This window comes from Melozone crissalis, unplaced genomic scaffold (assembly GCF_028551555.1).
Source record: "Melozone crissalis strain CALT ecotype California unplaced genomic scaffold, PUWL_Pcris_2 ptg000011l_1, whole genome shotgun sequence".
In the NCBI taxonomy this organism is placed as follows: Eukaryota; Metazoa; Chordata; class Aves; order Passeriformes; family Passerellidae; genus Melozone; species Melozone crissalis.
The window spans coordinates 1,319,365-1,345,360 of NW_026535789.1; positions in this window are offsets into that span (position 1 = coordinate 1,319,365).

Genomic DNA, 25,996 nt, shown 5'->3' on the forward strand with positions numbered 1-25,996 from the left:
TGATACCATATCCGGCAGTTCAGATTTTTTTTCTGGAACAATGCAGGTGCATCAATACTTGGACAATACTCTAGTCTTACAGTCCATGGTTTATTTGAAGTTGTAATTGTGGAAAACATAATAGGCTCTAAATTTTTTTGAAGATAATATTTAGTTTCTCTTCAGATATAGATTTGCTAATGTCTGAATCATTTTTTCAAGTCTACATTTAGATTAAGTCATAAATGAGCTTTTCAGTTTTTTAACTTAATCCAACAAGTTTTGAGAACTGGGTATTGCAAAAGGGGAAATGTTTTATACTGCCTGCTAAATATGAAAAATCATTTCTGTTCCATTAATTTTACATTCCATGTGCTGTAGAAGAGATGACAAAAGTAAAATGTGATAAAGAAGTGCAACTTCAAGAGCTGTCAGAAACTCTGGTAAATGTTCATTTTATTAATCTCATGGCATTTGCTCTTCATATGAAATTCCTCTTGCTTTGTAAGTATCTTAAATGTCATAAGTAAACTCCATCTGGTCTACCTTAACATTTCTACTAAACTTTCTCACACACAATTTCAGTGTTTTCTTTGAAGAATTCTTTATTGCCTCTGTTTTTCTTCTCTCCTGTGCTTTTGGTTTTTCTTGTCTCCCATGGTTTTGGTTTTCCTTCTCAAGGTTTTTGGTTATTTCCTTCTTTGTTCATGCCCATTCAAATGCCACTCCCTCTGGATATAAAGTTTTCCCATTTTTTCTTCCTTCCAGGAAGGTAATTAGCTCTGGCCTCTGTGAACCCTGCTGTGCTGTGACACAGGCCCATTTTCTGTCACAGAAGTCTAAGCTATATGAAATACACTCTTAACAGAGGTTTATTTTCATTATGATTTTATATTTACAAGTCTAACAAGAATCCATATAAACTAAAGTTAAGATAGTGTGAAATCAGGTGTGCATTTTACTGTGTCTGCTTGTTGTTATAATCTGTGCATTGAGTGTTCTGAACTGAGTTTCACTCATTTTCTAAAATGGGTAAATTGGAGCACTTTTACTGAAGAAGGATCTTGAGGCTAGTTCAGAAAATTTGCAGAGAGAGAAACATTTGGAGAGAGAAATGAAAATGCTCTCCAAATGAGAGAGGTCTGAAGAAAGGCAACAGTTACATGTTTTTAGAAATAGTGAAGTTGCACATTATGACTTGGATTCAAGTTTATACATAAGAAACAGCACCCAGAGCAGGGTCCCACCCGAATTTTGCAGCCCAGGTAATGAAACTCACAGCAGAGGACAGACATGAACAGCACTGGTGTCACAGTTCACTATCTCACACCACTTCCAGATCCCAGCAGAGACTGGAAAGATCCAATCTTGATATTCCATGGCATGGATGTTGTTTGGTTCTTCTGAAAGCCTTGTGCTCTTAGTTCATGTCTGATAACCTCCAGCAGTTGGAGTTTGCGCATGGGAACTCAAAACTCTTCCTTTTCATTTTGCAGAAAGAATTCCATGGTTTGAAAGCACAGCTGACAAGAACAGCTAAGAAGGAACAAGATTATTTAAAGCAGCTTGTGACTCTGAAAACAGATCTTGAACAAGAGGCATATGACCATTTTGAAAATGGGATATTTCATTAGTTTTGATGTAATATAGAAGTTGCTTTAATCCACAGTGAAATGAACTATGATTGTTTTCTAATGGAAATTTTGAACCACATATATGCCATTAATTATATACTTACATTTCTAAATTCCACTTTCTCTATTTATGTGTATTCTATGGCATATGTAGTTGTTCTTTCACTTATTTAACAAGAAGAGAAAGTTTCTGAATTCATTGTTAATCTTGCTGTAAAATACATAATCTTCACTAACCATTATATATATATAAAAGTTGGCTCTGATTTTCTTTCCTTCTTCTGTCACCTTCTTGCATCTCTCTGACTCTGCTGCAAAGCTTATATTTGTAGATAAAGGCCTGGACTTCTTTCAGCATGGAATAACACTTGATAATGGGTATTTTTAATTTAAAAGGAGATTTCAAAATGCATCTTCTTATTCCTCTTGGCCATTTGTTTTAAATTAGGTTAAAGAATGAACAGCTAACAGTGTATCTCAGTAAGCTTTCACTAGAGAAAGAACAAACAGCACAAGAGAAAAATGCTGTGGCTCCAGAACTCCAGAAGCTGCAAGAACAACAAGAGGCAAGTTGCAAACTTCCAGCTTTCTTGAAAGGACAATACTCAATTTGGCAAATGACTCAGTTTCACAAATTAGATGATGAGCTGCAACATGACTTGGATCTGAGCAATTTTTTTTTGTGTTTGAATTGGAAAGGAAGTGTATTTACACTTGTGAAATAGGCAGATCTGTGTGCTTTGGATGGCTTTGAATTTTTTAAGAAGTCACTTTGAATTTTATTTCTTTGCTGACACATGGGTCTTTATTTAGGATAGTAAGAAAAAAGAAGACAATACAAAGCAGTTAGTTGAGAATCTAGAAGAGGCAAATAGCCAGCTAAGGCAAGTAAAACCAAATATTAATAACTGATATTGTTAAAGGAAGTAGACTCAAATAGTTAGTTGTGTTCAAATGTTGCTTTCTGGGATTTTTTGATTAATGTTTTTTTAGATTACATAGCCAAACAGAAACTATTCAGAACTGCTGTTGGCCAAGTAGAAATTTTCTCAGATAGAAATACCAATTGCTGCAGGAACAATGTTTGCCATCATTTTGTATTCCATAGTAGGAGCTGTCTTGTTTTGCATTAGACATCTCAGGTGTGAAGGAAATTCAAATGGAAGCTGAAGGTTATGGATGAAATGTGACAAGGCAAAACTGGATCAGAGTTACTCTCTGTATCCCCAGTTCAACAGACAGGCAGCTCCCACGTTTCACAGCTGCATTGCAATAGTCCAGGTCAGGATGTATTTTCCTTGGGTTCCTGGAACATCTTTTCCTACTTACAAGAAGTATGGACAGTTCACATATTGACTTACTGGGCCTGTTGCTGCATTTTAAGAACATTTTCATTGAGCAGCTTATGTGAAGTTCCCATCAACATTAGCAGCTCTTTTCAGATAATAAAATATGGGTTTATTAGAAGTACTGAAAATAAGTTAAAGGCAATAAGGAAATATTTACTAATGCTTGTTAATTTGGCACTTAGAAATGAACTGGAGTCTTTGAAGGAGAAAATGGCAAAGACAGGTGAAGAGATGAAAAGTACACTGGATGAAAGAGAAGAAAATGTATGTCCTGTGTCAGGAAGATATCTTACAGAACCTGCAGGGCAGCGTTCAATGTAAAATCTTTGTTAGGTTTTTTTTCTGCAGAGCTCTGCCTGGGGGATGTGATCTCTGCCAGAGGTTTCTTCTTTCCCAGCTGCTGCCAGCTGTGCCATTGTGTGTCCCCATGTGAGCCCCGGTATTTCAAAAGACAAGCACAGTCACTGGGATGTTCACTCTTTGCTGGAAGTTTAATATTAAAGATTTGTTTGTTTTCAGGCAAACAGAGAACCTGCTTTTCTGTTTTTCATATACCCACTCAGTGATGGATGGGCTCTGGATTAGCTTTTTATATGTAGTGTGAGTTTGAGCTGAAATAGATTCAAACATTTTTACTTTTCTTTCTATTGGTTCAAAGCAACCTGGGGTTTTTAGCAAATTTCAAAATTTCATTGTAAAAGTCAAAGATTTACAATTTAATTTCAGGTTAAGAGAACTGAAAATGAAATTTCAAGAAAGGAAAAGCCATTGAAGATTCTAGAAAATAATTGGGAAAATTCATTTTTTCATGGATGTAGGGAACTTCATACAAGTGCATTTTTTAAATTGTGAAGATCTTGGGGTTTTTTTCTTCTTCTTTCTTAACTCCATAACCACTAAGGAACTAGTTCACTGCTATTAATTAACATCTTGTGGTACTTTATGGCTAAAACTCTGATTATTCTGACATGGCAGCTGGTGTTTCAGTCCCATTGGAACAAACCAGACTGGTGCAAGTGCAGGTTTGAGAACATCTACAGGAATTGCTCGCATAGGGAGTCATTTGTAGAACTTACTAATTCATGTCTGAAATATCTCTTTCAGATGAATAATTTAAAGAAACAGATGGAAAATAAAACCAAATGCATTGAAGAGTTGCAGCAGGAGGTGTGTAGAGATTTTAAATGTCACAAATACATAAACACATTATACTCTGGGTTGCCTTTTCAGCAGGTTTTTGTCTGCTGTGATGTCTTTAGATACACCTATGTAACTTAAACATTTTCCTTTCTTATCCTAACCCTGAGCAAATTAGAGAGTCATCTTAGGGATCACTTGATTTGTTAAATGAGCCTTAATTTGAAAAGAGCAATTACAAAAATAATATCTTTAATAAACTTCTACTCTTTTTCATTTAGTGCATAGTGTTATTTATGTACGTGTATGAATATCTCAGTTACCACTAGTAGAAAAGAATTCGGCACTGGCACAAACTGTAGTAACTTCACTGTAAAAATAAATAACTTGTATTTTTGGTCATGACATCTTCACACCTTCTGTCAGCAGCATCTTAGTTTTAATTCCCATTCTGCACCTCATTTGTTATTCCCTGCTGCTGCTCAGGAGGAGCCTTTCTGAAGGTCATGAAGAAACAGTAATTATCACAGAAATTAGCTGAACATTCATTTGTTTGAAGAATTGTTCTGGAACCTGAGCTGCACAACAAAGAGTTATTTGCCTGATGAAAGCTGGAATATCTTGATGCAGTTAAACCATGACATAATTCTATTAACTTATTAAGGTACAGTGCTTGTTTTGTTTTATTTCAACAGAATAAGGTGCTGAAAAAGAAAATTACTGCAGAAAGCAAGAAAAGCAATACTTATGAAGGGAAGGTAGGTTTAAATAACATCGTGTAGAAGATGAGGTGAGTGTTTTTAACTTCCTGTGTAGGTAATGATAATACTTGTTATACGTTCTGAGCTGGTTTATGGATCTAGGATCCAGACTTTGCAGGAATGAGCTCATAGTTCCTAGAAGATGATTACATTTTTAATCATTGGGCACTGACTACTGGACATTTAAGAGATGGATTCACATTGTAATTAATGATGTTTCCAATGTGTTCCTTTTTTTTTTTCTTTTGTTGATAGTGGACTGAACAGGGTTCAGCAACCTCATTGTAACAGAAAAGCATTTAAAAGAAATATATATATATATAAATATATTACTCTTTTTAGGCTGTTCTTTAAATGTGTTCTTCAGTGGCAATCCCTCTGATGGGAATATTGTGTCCAGCTTTGGGTACTGCACTTGAAGAAAAGTGGACTTTTTTGAGGATATTCATATGAAAAACTTAAAAGGAAAAACTGTAGTCAAAATGCACAGCTGGGAGAAAATGTACCATAAAACCTGTGAAAATCTGATACAGATTTACAAGAGAGGGAATAAAATCTCCATCTGTATTTGTTTTTTTTCCAAGGCATTCACAGCATTTAGGGTGACTGCTTAGGGCAGTCTTCCCCATTGTGCTGTTGCCATTGTTCCTTTGAATATTTTCTAACTCACTTCAGGCCAAAGTTCAACTCTTTATTAAAAAAAACCCTGAACTTTTAAATAGGAACAACTTGAATCATATACCTGAAAAGTAACAGAGTGTTTGTGCTCAAAAATAAGAGGTAAGAAAAAATAATCAACATAGTAATTCCTAAACAAATAACAGCAGCAATTCTGCTTTCTCCAAAGGTGAATAAATTGCAGTTAGAGATGGAATATATGAACAAGCAACATAAGGAAGAAGTTGACATCTATCAAAAAGACATAGAAGCAAGAAAAGTAAATGAAAATAAACTTCGTGAAGAGGTGAGAGGTGTTAATTTTTACTACAATTTATTTTTTTTTAGTTTAAAATGTTGTTCTGAAGCTTTAATATCCAGAGTCCTTGCTCATATTTCAGTCTTATCAACATAAATGGAACTTGTTTTGTATGCCTGTGAGCAAAGCTTTAGTACATTAGGTGCTTAGGTTGAAATATTTGAATATGTCTTTGACAATGAGAACTCCATTAAAAATTCCTTCTTTCAAGATATAGTTTAAAGAAATTCCACCCTTGGTATAAAGTCAGCCCAATTAAATTAGATTATAACTTCTCCCATATTAGGATTTTTCCGCCCACACGTCTTTGATGGCAATGCTAAGAAATGTTAGGGCAGAGGGCTTGAAATGGCCTTTTGGTTTGCAGTGAGCTTGCCTGCCTTGGCTGTACCTTTGATCTTGCCCATTTTAACAATCTGCAGAAAAGATGAGGGATTTGAAAGGGATCTTAAAAGCAAATAAAGCCCAAGTGGGACTGCAAACTTTGCACCCACAGGGGGAAGAAGAAACTGAGATTTAAAAGAAATATATTTTTATGCTGATGAATGAAATGCAATTTATTACTGACAGGTAGAAAAGATGAGGTTGCTTTGTGATGAAACTGCAATGATACAGAGAGAAACTGATGCCAGATGTCAGCACAAGATAACTGAGATGATGGCACTGATGGAAAAGCACAAGGTCAGAGATTTTCCTGCTTGCTGTGGTTTGCAATGGGTGATACCATGTCAATACCATGTTTATAACTTGTGACACCACGTTAATGACCTTTCAAAAGCAGAAACAGGCCTGAGTCTGGGAAAAGGAAGATGAACACATGCTGGACTTTGCATCATCTAAAATCAAATTCATTTGAAGAATATGAACACATTCCTATGGGCAGATACATTCCCTTCATCTAAACTTTTGGGATTTTTAGATTTTTTTTTCAATTCAGGCTTCCTTTGATACCATCTGAATGCAATATTTTTCAGTATCAGTTTGGCCTCTTTCTCAGAGGTTACCTAGTGACTGTCAGCAGTTTAGCCTGACACATTTTAGTTTACCTTTCTATTCCTCATTTTGCAATATCTTTAGCAGCTACATTAATAAAGATGGCACAGCTGGCTCTTAGTGCTGAGCACATATTGCTGCACAGAAATAAAGCACTCTCTGCCAGTCCACAAAATAATACTTGAATTGAGCATTTCCTGTTTTACAGTTTCTGCAGAAGCATCAATGAATCTTTTCTTTATGAATCTTAAGAGCCTGGTTTGAAAAAATGATGTTTTAAGACTGGATAACTCTATATTGCAACATTTAGTCACATGTTTTGAGTTTGTTGTTGGTTTGATTTTTTTACCACAGAATGAATATGATAAAATGGTTGAAGAAAAAGATGCAGAGTTAAAAGTATATAAAATGAAACAGCAAAAGCAGTTCTCATCAGAAAGGGCACTGGTAAGGAGCACTTTGCAATGGTCAATAATTCAGTGAAGGGGCTGATGTCCTTGTGTAGTGGTTTTATACTGGCTAAGTGCCAGGCACACACAAAAAAACATTCACTCATTTTTCTCTGCTATTGTTGAGCACAGGAGGGGAAAGAAAAATTCAAGGACTGAGTTGAGATAAAGATTAGGAGAAAAACACTTTGAGGGTAAAGCAGATTCAAACTTAAATAGTGTAAAAAAATTATTATTAATAGAATTAAAAGTGAGTAATGATAATTAAACGAAATCCTTAAAACACCTTTTTTCCCAATCCCTCCCTCTTGCCCACCGACAGCACAGAGAGACAAGAGATGTGATCTTCAGTCAGTTTGTGACTTCTAAAAATCTTTTTTCAGTTTGCTTAGAGAGTTTCTTTTTTCTGCTGTGCTCTGGGGTCTTTCCCACCAGAAACATTCTCTGGGAACTCTTCCAGTGTGCTTTTAATTTTTACCCGCAGCAGTCCCACCCAACCTGCTGCAACAGATCTTATTCTGGGCGCTAAAAACTCCAAATGTTTCTAAAAATAAATTGGAGTGGCGGTGTGTTTGTGTCTGCTCCTCCAGGTAGTGGGTCGTGTTCTGACTTCCCACTTTGAATAGATAACTTTTGTTTTAAATATTTAGATTGTGCCCTCTCACCCCTGTTCTATTGTGCCCTCTCACCCCTGTTCTCCCAAGGGTTTTAAGGTATTACCTTGAACACTTCTGATCAAGTACCTGTTTCTTACAATGCTTCAGTCTTTGTTAAACAAGCTAAAGCAAAGCTTCAAGTATAGGGCTGAAAAGCAAATAGAATTATCTTGTGTATCTAATGAGTGTCCCTGTTAATTACTGCCTCACTTGGGACTGTTTTCCTTTTTCTGGGCTGTGCAGAGTTAACCCTGCCCTTTATTTAATGGTTTGTAGGAAAATGAGCTGTCATGTTTGAAAAGGGAACTGTCCTCCCTTAAGGAACAGCTGAGAGCAGAAATGGGAGAAAAGGTGGAGTTTTTTATTCCCTGAGCAGTGGGGGTGAGAGGTGTGGCCTGGGCTTGTGCTGTGGGAGGAGTTGGGTAAGAAATGAAACTGAACAGAAAAACAGTGACTTTGGAATGCTGGGGTTGTGCTAAATCTGGTCATGTATTTGTGTGAACGTTGTAACAGTCTGTGATTATAGATTACATATAAATAAACAAACAACAAAACAAAACTCTCCTTTATTTTAGTTAATTTTAACTAGCTAAAGCAAAAAAGTTCCCTAAACTGAAGGGGTTTTTCAGTGACTTTTGAAGGCTGGGGTTGTACCAAACCTGGTCATATTTTTGTGTGAACTTTGTAGCAGTCTGTGATTATAGACTGTGCTCTGTAATTAGACCAAGAAGATTTTTAACAACTGAATCTAAATCAATATTTCCTTCCTGTCACATAACTCTTTTGTATGAGAATCTTGTAAAAGAGCACTCTGGCAGTGTGATTCCTGAAAGTGAAAAGAAACACAAGGTAACTTTAACTTTTTAATTGCTTTTAGAATTTGGTAGTATTTATATGTGTAGAATCAATTGAAGTGCCATGATAATTTATTTCCATTCAACAAAAGACATTAGAATGCTTTAGACTTAAAATTTTAAATTATAGAAAATACAAATTGATGTTCCTGGGACTCCTAAACCTTGTTTAGATCTATGCAGTGAATCTATTCATGTAAAAAATAGAAACTCTCCAAATTATATTCCCAGGGGAAAAAAAAAAAAAAGTCTTCTTCAGTACAGGAAGCCCCTTGGGCAGTCCAACATTGAAGTTTTGTAACTCCTAACAGTGAATTTTTCTTGTTGCATTTTTCTGCCTGTATTTCTTACTTCTCTGTAGATGATTTTTTTTTTTCCTCCTGGGATAAGAAGGGATTTTAAAGGGTCACACCATTCCATGGAGATATTAGACAGCAGTTTCTGGAAGGGCTCCCAGTGTGTAATTTTTCTTGCTCAGTTGTTGATTTTTTTATGTCTCTAGAATTATTTTACATAGTCTTAAAAGTGTCCATTTGTAAAGGCACTTTTCCTCTATGGAAGAGAAAAAAGCTGATATAGCTGTAAAAATGATCAAAGTAGTCCTGACTGCAGAACTGACCCTTCTTCTGTGTCAGGAGTTCACTTGTGGTTTTCACATTGGAACAATGGAATCCAGCACCATTTTGATGTTATCTGTCTAAAAAAGGACTGCACTGGACCATTCAATGCTTCTCAGTTTCACTTCTAGTGAAAAGACTATTTTAAGAAACACCAATCTTGATGTAGCTACCAATCTTTCTTTGAAAGCCTTCTCCTGCAGTTTTGTTTGTTCCCATTTTCTTTGATGTTTGATAGAGTCCAATGTAGTGGCTAAAGTTCAGAATAACCTGAATTTCTGCAGATAAGCACGGAGAACTTAAATACAATGTGCCATGAAACTCAGCTCTTCCATAGCTTCCCCTTCATTCTCCTCATTTGGCAACAAAAATAATATAAAAAATGATATTTCCACCCCACCCCACTTTGTTTGGGTCTTTGCTCCATCTTTGGATGGAAAGATCAGAGTTCCACCATTTCTCTCAGGTGAATTCTTGGACACTCAGACTGTAAACTGAGTCCTGAGTTTGGCTTTAGATTCCATACTTACCCCATAAAATATAATCTAAAAATAGAAACATTTTCTTTCCCAGACATATGTTATAAAGACTCCTCCAAAGGATAAAATGCAGAGTGGAAGAAGCACTAACCTGCCTGCAGAGCAGAGCAGCAGGAAAAAGCAGAAAGTGCTTGTGCAGCTGGACACTCAGTCAGACAGCTCTGAGCACACTGACCTCCTGGTAAGAGCCAGAGAACAAATCGTGGGCTGAGCAGCTCTTTGTGCTCACTGCTGGGGCTGAGATTGGAAATAAAGAGTTTGGGCTTCCACATTCAAGCCAATATTTATGTATATTTTTAATTTATTGGTTCTTTCTGGAATTGTAGTTGTATGTACATAATTAACATTCTTTTTATTGAACTGTTATGCCTCATAATGACAACTTTTCTTTTTCATAATTTAATATCCTTAGGCAGAAAGAAAAAGTAATTTTAATATAGTGTGACTAAGTAACTTTTAATTTAACTTTCAACTTTTAATCATATAGAGCATAGTCTCAGAAGAAGAAACATTTAAAAATTTGTACAAAGATTATCCACAAGCTTCACAGTTACATTCCACAGCACCAAAAAAGGTATGTTAGCCTTTCCTAAGATTAAAGCAAGCAGTTAATCAGATTGTTTACAGAAACGAAAGGATGGCTTTATTTTCCTTCCCAGAGCCCAGCTCCATGCAGTGTGAAATCTCCAGGCTCTGCTCTGAAACTCAAAACCATGAGGAGGATGCGCGAGGCGGGCTGGACTGCGCTCTCCACAATGGACAGGAAAAGGAAAATTAAAGATGCTGTAAAGCTCTTTGCTTAAAATGCAGAAATGCCCAGAGCTGTGGCATTGCTTGCACGGTTGTTCTTCTCTCAGAGTTAGGAATTTGTTGCTTTTTTCTGTCATACTCAGTGTGTTCAATACTTCAAAATGTTGGGACAAAAATGAGCCAATTTTAAATTTTGAAATAAATAGAACTACATGGAAAGTTGTTTCAAAGCTGTTTCTGGCATTATAAACTCTGGTTTAAAAACTTCTGTTCTTTTACATTTGCTCTGTTTTTCTTAACACATAAATACTTAGTGGAAGAAATGTAGCTGTTAAATGAATGTTCTTTTACCTAAAGTCCTCTTGCTTTTTCCTGCATTTTAATGGCTGTTAGACCTGTCTTTTTAGACTGTTTTGTTTTCAGTATGTTAAAATGGTTTTGAAACTTTTAAAATTTCAGTAGAATTACTTGTATTTAAAAAGATTTCAGCTTCACAAGGAGTAAAATATGCACATTATAAGATTGTGAAAACAATGTTAAGATGCCATTAAATTCTTTATCTGAAATATAAAGTGTGGGACTATTTGTTGTTGCTTTAAATATTTGAACACAGACAGAAATCACCCACCAGCCTTCCTAGGACCAGCAGAAGTGCAAGGATAGATTAGAACATCTATTTCTGTATTAATCCCTGATTAATCTTTGTCAGGGTCTCTAGCTGGTCAGAGTGACCCCGAGAACAGTTCCAAAGTCTCTTTTCCCAGCCCAGCGCTTGAAGAAGGAGTCAGGGCTCTTCATTTCTCAGTCTCAAGGTTGTTTCATTTATCTTATCTGTAAAAAATTTTCTCATTTATCTTATCTGTAAAAAATTTTCTCCTGCCCTGCCAAGATCAGCTTAGCAGGACAGTCTGAGGCATTCTGCCTCCCCCGGGGCAGTGTTATGTCTTCATACTACAAACTACATGTACAATGTTTACAATTACTTTCCAATACCTATCATCTATGTTAGACAGTGAGCTTCTACTCTAAACCAATCTGTAAGTGCCACCATCACAGCAGAAGAAGAAGGAGAAAGCTGGACACACACAGTTCCCTCCATCTTGCCCCCTGAACCCCCATACCAGAAACCCCAAAATCTACTTTTTCACCCCATAATAGCTTCACTAATATGCTACCTAAACTGTTGTGGCTTGCTGATCTTCATAGAAGGTTGGTAACTTGCTCCATGGGTCATAATCAAAACCACAGGGGCATTCTGGGCTCTGTGCCAGGGTCTCTGAGCCCCCTGGCAGGGGTCTGGGCTGCTCAGGACAGCCAGAGGGATGTCCTGGGTCCTGACAAATCTTGGTTCCACAACAATGACAAACCCTCATTCAGAGCCCAGACATAAGAAAACTACAAGTACATCTTAATCCCCGAGCCCCCTGCCCATCGCTGGGGGCTCTGGGGGTTTCTCCCCCTGCCCCAGTGTAGGATTGATGGGGGTAGCACGATCAGGACGCATGGAGATGAGAGATCTCTGCAGCCAGGTCGTGGAACTTGGGGTTTATTGCAAAGGGCCTGTGTGCAGGGCCCTGCTGGGATTTGGGGTTTATTGCAAAAGGCGTGGGTGCAGGGCCCTGCTGGGATTTGGGGTTTATTGCAAAGGGCCTGTGTGCAGGGGCCCGCTGGGATTTGGGGTTTATTGCGAAGGGCCTGGGTGCAGGGCCCTGCTGGGATTTGGGGTTTATTGCGAAGGGCCTGGGTGCAGGGCCCTGCTGGGATTTGGGGTTTATTGCAAAGGGCCTGGGTGCAGGGCCCTACTGGGAGCTGCAGCCACAGCTCGGAGCAGGCCTAAGAGAAGAGAGGGGGAGAGAAGATGAGAAGGTAAGAGAGTAAAAGCATAAGAGAGTAAAAGGGGTAAGAGCATCAAAGGCAAGAGCTAAGAGACAAGAGGTAAGAGCAAGAGTTAGAGAGGTAAGAGCTAAGACAGCGAAGTTCCCGTTACAATACAATAAATCTTCTTCTGTGTTGAATATTCTGATTCTCACTAACCAATCTAGTACAATATAGAAATCCTACAGCATTTCCATACCACCTATAAGAATCATTACATTACCATACTGTGCTACATTTTAAACCCTAAAAACTCCTCTTTGGACCCCTTCAGTAGGGGCTGCTCTGACCCTGGGACCTGCCTGCAAGCAGAAGGAATTGTTCCATCAAAAGGGAGTTACTTTCAGCGGCCACACCGTTGTTTTCCTGTTGTTCAGTAACTAAGGGATCTCATAGCTTGCTTTCATTTCAATCTCGCTTATAGTTTCCATATTCTCAAAATCTTTTGCCAGACAATCATATTTGTAAGGCTTTCCTGTTTCATCTTCCCCAACATCCCAGAGCCGGCGCTGCTCCGGCCGTGGGGCAGAGAGGGTGCGAAAGGGGGATCCGGGCTTGGAGCGGGAGGAAGGGGAGGGAGAGGAGAAGGGGAGGAGCAGGAACAGGAGCAGCACGGAGGGAGCAGCCCGAGGAGGAGCAGCAGCCGGGCAAGGAGCATTGCGGGGTTCCACGGCGAGCCCGCAGCTCGGCTGGGCCCGGCAGCATCGCATTGCCCCGCATCCCGCAGGTGAGCGCCGAGGGGAAGCGGCAGCTCCGGGAGGGTTTTTTGGGGGAAGAGGGGGATTCTGCTGCGGTTTGGACCTTGCCGATTCCGGAGTTGTGAAAAGTGCGTATTGTATGGGTCTATGCAGATATTTACTGTGGGAATCCATAGAATCAGAGTCTTTTGGGAAAGCTGCAAAAGGCAGGCCTCAGAGACAGCAGAACTGTGAGTAGAGCACAGCCATGAGATAGGTCAGCAGAAAAATTATTTAAACTGTAGAAAAAGCAAGGGCAAATAGAACAATGGCCGGTGTATTAACGCTTGTGTGAATAGCTCTCTAAGCTGCAGAAAGTTTATTTAGCAAGATATTAGGAAAGTTGAAGCTTAAGAATGGAGCTCTGTGCGTTGTGTTTTAAGGCTTACAAGCAGGTATTGTATTCGAAATAAGCAAGCATTGTTTTAAGCAAACATGGTGTGTGAAAAACGGCAATCACTTGTTTTTAAAATTTTAAAAGTTTAATAGTAATAAAATAGTTCTGCAAATAGTAATACAATTAGAGTAATAATAATTTGGACAATTTGAATTAGGACAATATGAGACAACAAATATAAAGAGTTACGGACATCTGGGTACCTTTTTCTGGGCAGCACGAGCGTGAAAAAGGACACCCGTTAGCAAAGGATTAACCCTTAAAAACAATAACCCGTTGCATATTCATGCACCTCATAGATGATGCATAAATTCCATTCAAACACAGGATTCTGTCTGGCCATCATCAACCTCTTCCCTCTAATCCTAACAGCCCCTTTGAGGTGGGAAGAAGTTCATTTCTTCTGATAAGAGAGCAATAAATTCTTTTCTCTGAAAGATTTAGGTGTCCTGTGGCTGCTATCTTGCTGCACAGGAGTTGAGTCCCAAATATATTTTGGTGTCGCTGAGAGAGGTATTTTTAATTCATTTGATGAGGGGATATTTTTGGATCTCTCAGAAATGCAAAGGGCAGCAGGGGAAGCATTGAGTGCCTGGAGTGGAGGGATGCTGGGGAAAGGGGACCCTGGAACACCTGATATAAAATTTCAATGTTCAATCCAAATTTTACTTCTATACCTTTTATTTTAAAGCAAGCAAGCGGCGCTGGGTGGCCAGGGAGTCACTGCTCCACTCACAGCACACATAGTTCAGTAAAGTATATATACTGTTTTTAAGCCTACAAAGCAGTTTCTAATGTGCTTGGTTAGTCCAAATTAGCAAATATCAATAAGCTGGGAGCAGTAATTTCATAATATTTCTAGGTTGTCCTTGATTCCTATCCTTGTGGTTGTCTGGAGGGAGGCCTTACACTGGTGTCTGCTACATGATTTTGTCAAGTGCATCAAGCTTTTTATTATACATAAGCTTTTAATTGCTTTGTTGCAGTATCTCTTAGCTTTACCCCAACTTCCTCTAATTTATTCTAAGCATCAGCCATCTTGCTACCTCATCTCTTTTGCTCTACTATACTTCTTTGATTTTGATGCTTTTTTTGGCTGTTTGGTCAGAAAGTTTCAAAACCTTTCTTTGTGTCTATTTTGGACACAGCAGATAGAAGCATTTGCTGATTCCATTGCCAATTGGCACAAATCACAAAAACAATTTCCACAGAATCAGGGGAGGGTGAGCCCTGGGACCCCCCCAAAACCCCCTCATCATGTCTGAGCAGGACCTGGGAGACGGGGGGATGCCCAGGACCCACGGGCCCTCCAGCAGCTCTGAGAAGAGGGACCCCCATAACCCCAAAGTGAGGACACTGGAAACAGGGAACTCCTGGAAGAGGTTTTTGGACTCCTTGATTTTTGGAGTTATTTCTGGCCACCAGACACGCGGTGACTTCTGGAGATGGACTTGGCCAGTGGGACCATCAAAGGCAGTGCACTCACATCTTGTTTTTTCCCCAAACCAGGATTTCCCATTCCCAAACCTCATCTGGATGGAGAAGGCTGTGAAGAAGAGGAAGATGCTCCAGGGCACTGAGGCAGGTGAGGAGGAAGTCAGTGCCCCTTTTCCCCTCTGTCCTGCTCCATCTCCCAGCCCAGCACGGCCCCAGCTGCAGCACAGCCCCACTGCTGATGCTGTCCAGCCAGGGACGCACTGGGGGGATCTCCTTCCCCTTCCCTCTGGCATGGAGGCAAATCCCATCCTGTCCTTGTCCTTCCTCCCCCAGGGAAGGAGCTGAGGATGGAGACCAGGGAGGACAAATCCCCACAGCAGAACCTAGTGGAAGAGGCCGTTTTGAGTGGCTCCAGGGCACAGGAATCCACCGGGGAGGAAAAGCCCCAGAGATTCCTCAGGAGGAGGGGCTGCAAACCCAGCCCAGGGTGCTCCGAGGAGGAAAGACTCAGCCTGTTCCAGGAAGGCAGCCAGAGATGTGGCCAGAGCGCTGAGGTGGTGGTCCATGAGCAGCTTGATGATGGCAAGAAGCCCCACCAGTGCTTGGAATGTGGGAAGAGTTTCGGCAGGAGCGACCATCTGCTCATCCACCAGAGGACCCACACTGGGGAACAGCCCTATGAGTGTGGGGAATGTGGGAAGAGCTTCAAGTTCAGCTCCCACCTCATTGTCCACCAGAGGATCCACACCAATGAACGGCCCCACGAGTGTGGGGAATGTGGGAAGAGCTTCAGGATCAGCTCCAACCTCTTCACCCACCAGAGGATCCACACCAATGAATGGCCTTATAAATGTGGAGAATGTGGGAAAGGGTTCAGGAGGAGCTCCAGCCTGAAACTCCACCAGATGATCCACACTGGGATACGACCCTTTGTGTGTGGGGAGTGTGGGAAGGGCTTCCGTGACAGCTCCCGCCTGATCATCCACCAGACAGTGCACACTGGGGAGTGCCCCTACACGTGCTCAGAGTGTGGGAAGAGCTTCATTGAGAACTCCGGCCTGATTCTGCACCAGAGGATCCACACTGGGGAGAGGCCCTACAAGTGCAGGGAATGTGGGAAAAGCTTTAGGCAGAGCTGCCATCTGAATGCCCACCAGAGGATCCACACTGGGGAGAGGCCCTATAAGTGCTGGGAATGTGGGAAAAGCTTCATCGACCCCTCCGGCCTGAGTGTCCACCAGAGGATCCACACTGGGGAGAGGCCCTACAAGTGCAGGGAATGTGGGAAAAGCTTCAGTCAGAGCACTAGGCTGATTCTGCACCAGATGATCCACACTGGGGAGAGGCCTTACAGGTATGGCGAATGTGGGAAATGCTTCAGGCAGAACTCTAAGCTGATTGCCCACCCGAGAATCCACACTGGGGAGAGACCCTATGAGTGTTCTGAGTGTGGGGAGAGGTTTCAGAGCCGATACCATCTCCTCAAGCATCAGTGGATTCACACAGAATAGAGGCCCTTCTGGTGCCCTGACTGCAGGAAGGGCTTTTAGAAAAACTCCACCCTCGTCACCCACCAGTGGATCCACACTGGGGAGAGGCCCTGACAGTGTCCCAAGTGTGGGAAGAGCTTCTCCCAGAACTCTGCTGTGACCCAACACCAAGGGAGGCAGCAGTAAGGGATGCCCAACAAGTGCCCTGTGTGCAGGAAGAGTGTTACCTTGATTTTTAAAGATTTTCTGAGCCTTCTAATGTTTACATTCTTGTAGCAAACTTTCTCAAACACTTTCTGTAAATAACTTCTCATTTGGCATTCTTTTATGGAAGAAGAAAAATTTGATGGACTGTTGGTTTGTCCAGTGTCATTGGAGAGGTGGCACTCTCACCCTCCAATCCACGGTCGCTTTTAGAAAACTATAAATGTTGGAGTCAGGAAATAAACTTCCCTTTTCTTCCCCTTGAGAGCAGCAGTGTGTGCGCTCGTGTTGTTTTGTGTCCTACAGTGACAGGAAGAGCTTTGAGCGCTGCTTCAACTCCATCCCCCATTGGGGACCCCCACTGGATGGTCCACAGTGATCCTCGCTGGGCAGAGACTTGGTCATCCATGATCCTGGTGATCCATGTTGGGAAGACACCTGGCTGGTGGTCTCCACGTCTTTCTGGCTCCCCTTGGGCACTTGGACACGGCCAGAGAAAAATCCATTGGGATGCAAACAGACATCAGAATTTCATAGTGGACAGCACAGTTTTTTACTTTCGACCCCAAAAAAGTCTCACCTTTTACATCCAATCATTGCTTCAAGTGGCATCCAGAATTCCAAATGGTGTTGGAGGTCTTTTCCAACCTGAATCATTCCATGATTCTAATTCTCTCTGGCCCACCAGCATCTTCCACAGCCAAATGGTGATTGACTGGGGCAAAACCCAGGATTTTGGAGACAATGGAGTGGAAATCTTTCTAGAAAAGGTCCTTTCTACCCGCCCAGGCACACGGATACTCAGCCAGCATGGACATGTAAATGCTTTTATTTTGGCCTTTATTTTCTTTAATTTTTCATTATCCTTCACCCAACATTGGGTTAAATATAAAGACATTTAACTCACACACACATGATGACATTGTGGGACATGGGTGGGGACATGGTAGGGATGGGGACAAGAACGTGGGTGGGGACATGGTGGGGATGGGGACAAGGACCTGGGTGGGGATGTGGTGGGGATGGGGACAAGGACATGGCTGTGGATGGTGATATTGGGCATGGGGGGTGTCACAGATAGAGATGGTGACATGGGGCTCTATGGCCATGGATGAGGAAATGGGGGACATGGCCATGGATGGTGACACAAGTGGCCTAGAGACAAGTCCATGGGTTGACATGTCCATGCCATGGGGTGTCCCATGGCCAAGGACAACACATCCCCACCACCACCATGATACTGTCCCTTTCATGCTACCATTTATTCCCTGCTCCTCCCCATTGTCACCCCACTGTGAACCCAGCCAGGGACAGAGGTGACATTTGGGGACACTCCTGTCCCCACTTCAGCACATGCCTGGGGCCAGCAGAGAAGGGGATGAAGGACGACGGGGACCGTTCCTTGCTGTTCTCCAGACTGAACCTTAGAGGACTGAACACCTGGGGTGACACCGACACAGTCACACTGAGGGGACACAGCTGTCACCACCATGGTGACAGGGACACCTCATAGGGTGGCCTTACCTCAGGCTTGGGCCAGAGGTCTGGGTTGTGGTGGGTCCTGTAGATGCTCATCAGGCAGATGACCCCTGGGGGGATGGGAATGGCCACTTTAGGGACAGCAGATGAGGGTGGGTGGTGACACTGGGGACACCCTGGCCATGCCATACCCTTGGGGATGACACAGCCATCACACAGGGGGATGTCCTTGGTGCAGCGCCGGGACACAGCAGTGACAGGAGGGTGCAGCCGCAGGCTCTCTTTGATGCACATGGTGGTGAAGGGCAGCTGGGACAGGTCGTCCCTGGGGACAAGCGGGGGTGGCACCGTGTCCCCGAGCCACATGACTGGGGTGGCCCTGGGGACATCTCACCATTCAATGTCTGCAGTGTCCTGGCCAGCCAGGAGCTCCTGGACCTGCTGGTGGCATCGCTCTTGGTGCTCAGGATGGCCGGCCAGGTTGTAGAAGAGCCATGCCAGGCCACTGGCCATGGTGTCATGTCACTGGGTGAGTGAGGGGACGCTGGAGTGGCTCTTCCCCAATGGCACCTGTGAGCTCATGCTCACCCTCAAACATGAAGGTGTCAGCCTCAGCCGCGATGTCCTCGTCCGATAGGGTGTGGCCATTCTCGTCCTGCAGGGGCAAGATGAGCCACAGGCCACTGGGGCCACCAGTCTGTGGGCCACCTGGGGCCAAATCCCATCCATGGCCACCACCCTATGGCACCACCATCCCACTGGCCACCAGCTGTATGGTCAATGCTGCCCACGGCCACCACTGTTCTCCTGTGGCCACCAGTCTATGTCCAAGCCTCCCATGGCCACCAGCATCCTACTGGCCTCTGTGGCCAATCCTTCCATGGCCACCACCACTTTCATGCCCCATGGCCACCAGCCCCACCTTGGTGAGCAGCAGGATGTACTCGCTGGGCCGTCTGCACCAGGGACAATGGGGGGACACTGTGGCCACCAGCATGGATGATAGCAGGACCATTGGGGCCACCAGAATGGCCAACAGGGACAGTGATTGGACAGGATGGCCAGTGGGGACCATGGCAGAGCCAGCACAGCCACCAGGATGACCAGCAGGGATAATGGTAGGGTCACCAGGGCCACCAGGATGGTGTCATGATCCGCTCGTACAAGCGGGGATCATGATGGTTTGTTAACTGATCTCAGAGTGCAAAAGCAACACGGAAGGGGATTTTGGTATTAATCAAAACAAATGCACCTTTAATTGAGTGCCCACAGCAGATGTGATGGAAGGATTAGAAAGGAGAATAAAGGATAGAGAGAGAGAGAGAGAGAGAGGGGAGGAATAGCTGCCAATGGAGAGATGAAACCCTCGTGGTCCAGCCAATAGATCCGTCTTGTCACGTCAGGGAGAATCTCAAAGTCTTGGTTCTATTGTAGTCCTCCACCAAGGGGGGAACAAGTAAGTCTATTGAAACCACCAAGAGGGAACAGGTAAGTTTACAGACAGTCCATGTTCTCAGCAGTGAGCGAGACCAATTGTTTTCTTGGTCCAGGGAACACACCTGCAGGCAACACTTGGCAAACATCTCGCTTCCGTCCGGCCAGCCCCTGTGTTAGAGTTATAGGGGTGTCAGTCTCAGCCCTTGGGAGGGGGCTTCAGTCTCCGTCCATCACAGTGGTCGTGAGGCAGCTGAGGGAAACCTCAGAATGTCTCTTACAGATGATCAGTGGGGACAGGTGACAATCACTCCTGGCAGTGGCTCTCGTGGCTGAAGATGCACTTCTGGAGTGTGTCCAGGGTGAGGAGGCTCAGGGGCTGCAGCTCCTCCAACTCCACTGGCCCTCCACCAGCTGCCACTGCTGCTGCTGCCCACTTGTGGGCAAGGACTGGGTTGGGGAGGGAACAGGGAGGGGATCAGGGACAGGGGATAAATTTGGGGGTGGGACGGGGTGGGAGAGGGGGAGGAGTTGAAGAGAGGGTGTGGAACAGGAATGTGGTGATGAATGAGGGGTGGGGTTGGGGTTTGGGGGCAGCTTTGAGTTTGGGGTATGGGACAGTACAGAATTTGGGTACAGGACGGGGCTCGGGGTGCAGGACAGGACTCAGGATGCAGCAGTCGGTGCAGGACAGAATTTTGGGTGCAGGACTGTCCTACGGTGACATTATGATGCTTGTATCCCCATCTATGTGTTCTGTTTATGCTGGATATTATGTTCTGTGCCTTCAAGACTGGCTCTAAAGAGTGAATGTTTTGTTTTGGTTTTGTTATCAGCCGCTCCCCCACGGCTGGTGGGACAAACAGACAGGGCAGTACATGGTGCTGCTTTTGCTTTTTGCTTGGCTTTTTGCTTTGCTCTTGCTTTTGTTTCTGCTTATTAGTTAGTTTAGCTAAGCACTCTGAATTTTTCCCTGGACTGTTTTTCCTTTCCCTTTTTTGGAACCACTCAAACCTGCTCCAGACTGGGACCTGGGAAACACCGAGAGTTTGCACCTTGTGGCTGTAGCAGCTGCCCCAGCACCGGAGGGACTGATAACAGAGCGACCACCCCAAGAGAGACTTTCTGAATTTGTCATCTTTTTCAGAGTGGTGAAAGAGTGTTGTCACCTGGTATTGTTCATTTTGTGTGCTGGGGGGGCTGTGCCTGTTAAATGAACAGGTTCTTTCCACTTCTCTCCAGGGAATCCTTCCTGACCCAGTTGTGGGGAGGGGAAATGTGCGTTTGCTTTCTGGAGGGGCCCCTTTGGAGGTTTTCTCCCAAATTTGCCCTAAACCAGGACAAAATTCGGTGCCCAATGTGTGGGGCTTGAGAGAGAGTGGAAAAAACCCTGTTCTGACTGCATTTTGGTTGCCATTACTCTGTGTTGGTATCAAGCAGTTAATGGCCATGTTTTCTGAATTCATAATGTCTCTTGGGGTGGAGGCTTGCATGCATTTCTGGTCCCTAGGTGCAGAGGATCATTAACAGGACATCACACCATGATCAATATGATCAAGTGAAGCCAATTTATTACAAAAAGCAAGCCATCTTTATACTGTTCTCTATTGTTCACACCTCAAGCTAATACATGATTGGTTAAATCCTTTTTACGCACGCATTTTGATATTTCAGTTAAATTTAGTCAGTCTTTCTTCTTCATGCATCTTGCTGTGGTTTTCTTATGTTCCTTTGCATCCTGAACCATCTGCTGCTGAGCATGTTCTTCTTTTGTGTCCTTCAAGGGCATGTTGACCTTACTCAGGTTCTATGAAGGCTGGATTGTGAACATGTTGCATATGTCCATTGTCCTGCAAAAAACCCTCAACACTCCTCCCAATGCTTTTTGGTCATTCAAGTGCCCTTTAGCTGAGTGGTTTCATGCTTTGAGCTTCAGGGAATTGCCCAATCTTTCTGAAGTTCAAATAAATATCATATTAGTCAACATCTTAATTGTGTTTATATCTCACAGAATTGCCTTTTCTTTTGCCTTTGTCTAAAACTGCTCCTGTACAGAAATATCTGGGGCATGGTAGACATGTCAGATGCTGCTGGGACATCCCAGAGCACTTGGACCTTGGCTCTGCACAGGAGAGCTCTTCATCCCCTTTCTCTCTTTTCCTCCCTCTGGGCATGGAGGGAGCTCCTGACTTCAGCATGTGACTTGTGTGTGCAAAGAGCAAATCTGGGCAGAATCAGGGCAGGGAGGGTTTGGGGGGACCTTGGGATATGTACTGGGCACAGAAGGTGTTTTCCATTGCTCTGAGGCTTTCTGCTTTGCAAAGTGGATTTAATATCTAGCAGAGGAATGACTTTTGCATTTGATGGAGCTGTGCCTTCCCTTGGCTTTGCTGGCTGAAAAGATACAGAGAAGCACACACACAGCTACCAGCTCCTGGATTCCAGCAGTGTTCAGATAGAAATTCCAACAGGAGGTAGGGTCAAGATGTGTGCTTGCCTTGTGGTCAGCCTTCAATACCCCTTGGTCTTGCTGGGTCCTTCTGCCAGGTGGGGCTTGGGCTCATTTGGTCCCTCAGGAGCTGGGCTGGGGCTGCAGAGGTGGCTGTGGAGCATTGCCTGTGCTGTGCCAGGGACTGGCAGCCACTGCTGGGCTGGGATAGAGGCTCTGGGGGGATTGGGGTTCCAGGGCAGGGCTGGGGTTCCAGGGCAGGGCCAGGCTGGATCTGCCCCCTCCTCCCTCACATACGAAATGTTTCTAGCCAACAATCTCCTCCAGTCTGTCACAACAGGGAATGCTGGAAGTGAAATCCCAATTGTGGCCATGGGCACCTGGCTGAGAAGGACAGTTCTTTTCCATAGGAAGGAAAGCACAGAGCCTTAGTGTTTGCAAGACAGGTGAGAGTCTCACTAGGCAAGGCCAGCCAGACTTTTCAGAAATGGCAGATTTTTGTCTGGGAGCAGTCTTTGGATATAGGGAATTCTGGAGGTGGAACCCAATCTCAGCCATGCATGCCTGGAGAAGTAGGACAGTTCTTTCTCATAGGGAGGAAAGCACGGAGCCTTCCCCAGTGTTTTGGGGACAGATGGGAGGTGACTCTCCTGAAACCACTGCCTGCCACACTTGTCCTGGCAATATTCCTATGGGAAAAATTTGGAGTTGAAATCCCAGTTCTGACCATGTGTACTTAGAAGAGATTGACAGTTCTTTTCCAAAGACTGCATCCCAACATCAGCCAGAGCTGTCCGGTGGCCCCTGGGAGGCCAAGCAAGCCAGGCCTGTTCCATGTTCCCTCAGTTCCATGGGAGCCAATGGTCCCTTGCTTCCATGTGTCCCTGAGGTGCCATAATGCTCCCTTGCAACGAGGCCCTGAAGGGTCCCAATGGTCTCCATGGTTCCATCAGGCCCCACAGAGCCATAATGGTCTCTGGATTCCATGAAGCTCCGATGTGTCACCAAGGCCCCTTGGCTCCATGGGCTCCAGTGGTGCCACAATGATCCCCTTGGTTCCATGAGGTTCCCTAGTGTCACCACGGTGTCCTTGGACCCTCTGAGACTCTCAGTATGTTCCCAGTCACCCCCAGTATGGTTACAGACACTCCCAGTATATCCCAGTTGCCCTCAGCACACTCACAGTCATTCCCAGTCACATCCACTTGGCCCAGTAAGGTTCCACTTTCCACCAGTATGATCCCAGTCACTCCCAGTGAAGGGAGGGGACCGTGACAGACTGGGACAGGCTGGGATGGACTGGGACACTGGGATACACCAGGATAAACTGGGATACACTGGGATACACCGGGACACACCGGGATATACTCGGATACACCGGGACATACCAAGACACACCAGGATACTCCAGGATACACCAGGACACTCTGGGATTCACCGTGCCCAGCACTGGGACCCACTGGGAGCAGGATCAGAGCACACTGGGACTCAGCAGGGCCAGAACTGGGGCAACAGGGATCATAGTGGGACCAACTGGGATATACTGGGAGTGACTGTAACCATACTGGGGGTGACTGGGAACACACTGAGAGCGACTGGAGTAACTGAGTCTACACTGGGGGCAACTGGGATTGACTGGGACTGTGCTGGGGAAGACTGGGATCACAGTGGCTTCCGACTGGGGTCATACTGGGAGTGACTGGGTCTGTGCTAGGGTGTCGTGGTTTTGGTTTGCTAATTTAAGATCTCTTTAATTTTGAGATTTTTTTGGCTAATGCACTAAAGAATGTGGTGGGTTTGGTGTTGGTTAATTACTAATACACTTATTTTTGGTTGTGAGATAGGATTAGGAGAAAGGTAAAGCAGGCTCAAAACTTTAAAAGGGTAGAAAGAAAAATTTTAATAATAGTAAGTAAAAAGAAAAAAAAAGGTAGTAAGAATCAAAGCAGACTTTTTAGAATACTTCTCCCCACAACTTTTTCTTTCTCACTGACAATGTAAAGAAACTAAGCTTAAGATTTCTAGTCAGTTTATTACCTCTCAAAGAGTCTTTTTTTAGTTCAGTTAGGGAGAGAAGTCCCTCTTGTTAAAGTTATGGAGACTTTTCTACAAAAGGAAAAAACAGTTTTCTCATAATTCTCAATTTTGTCATGAATAACAACTGCCAGGGGAACCTTGCTATCGTAAAATCTTTCTTATTTCTACCTTATTTCTACCTTCCCACAGCTTGGAGATGGGCTATGTTGATTGATGGGGTATTGTTTTAAAGATGAGCTGTTCAAAGGCAAAAGTTCTCATTATGTATCTCTAAAATCATCTTCATCTCTGGGAGCAGAGATCTTCATTTTTAGAAGCACAAGACTGCGCTCTTTCTTTGTGCAAACTTCTCATGAGATTACAGCTATTTCAACATCTGCTTACTTTAACATAGAAGCCTTTACCTAATATCAATTCAAATACTTTCATTTCCTTATAGTTTTATGTGTTATAAGGTAAAAGAGTAGTTTCTTTATAGCTTACAAGAGGATTTCAGCTCTAAAAACAAAGCATCTTCTCACCCCTCCCATCTGGGACTTACTTACCTTCTTCTTTATTACCTTTAATGTCTTCATCTTGTTTTTAATATACTTGCATGTTGTTCTTTTCTCTCACTCAAAAGAAGATTGAAGCACTGAAAAAGTTAACATCACACCTGAAGCCTACCCACCAATAACTTGTAACAGAAAGCTGTGGCTCAGTTGTGTTCAGATCAACTTTATAATTAGTGTTTAGTTTTCTACACCAGCCACAGAAGTCTCTGGTCTCAGCCATGCTCAGAAGAAGAAGCAGCAGCCTGACAGCGAGATCTTCACAGCCACAGCCAGCCCTGCTCTGCCTAAAGCTCCGCAGCCTCCCCTGTCTCCTTGCCCAGCAGCTGCTGAAGCCCAGCCCAGCCAAACCAGAGCCCATGGAGAGAGAAGCCAGCAAGCAGCCCAGAAAATAGAAAAGAAGTCCAGCCTGCAGCAAGACTGCCCAGCCTAGCCCAGCCCAGCCCAGCTCAGCCCAGCCGAGCCACAGAGCAGAAGCCAAAACCCAGCAGCTCCCTGCTGACCAACAAAGAAAAAAAAGTTTCTGAATTTTTTGGTCTTTACCATATGTGTTTCGCAAAAGCATGTCTTAGCTTTTCAGCAGCTCAACAGACTGTCAGATACACAAAAAACTTTGCATCACTTCCCTAAATTTCCTCCCATTCCAAAACATAACACAGGGGCCACTGGGAGCAACTGGGAGCAGACTGGGAGGAAATGGGAACAACTAGGACGAAGCTGGGAGCAACTGGGAGCAGCTAGGACCAAGCTGGGAGCAACTGTGATCATCATGGCATCAGAGTAGGATCATACTGGGAGGGACTGGGTCTGTGCTAGAGCCAACTGGGATCATACTGGGAGGAAATGGAACTATGCTGGGATAAATAGGATCATACTGGGAGCAACTGGCACCACACTGAGGGTGACTGGGATCCTTCTGGAATCATACTGGAAGTGACTAGGGGTAGGCTGAGGGCAACTGGGACCATGGTGGAGCAACTGGGATATACAGGAAGTGACTGGAATCATGCTGGAGGTGACTGGGAGTGGCTGTGAGCAAATGGAATCATACTGGAAGCTACTGGGAGCAACTGGGAGTGAGTGGAAACACATTAGGGACAACTGGGATGTACTGGAAGAGACCAGGAATGACTGGAATCACAAAAGAACCATAAAGGAAGTTACTGGAATAACACTGGGAGTATCTGGGAGTGACTGGAATCCTACTGGGAG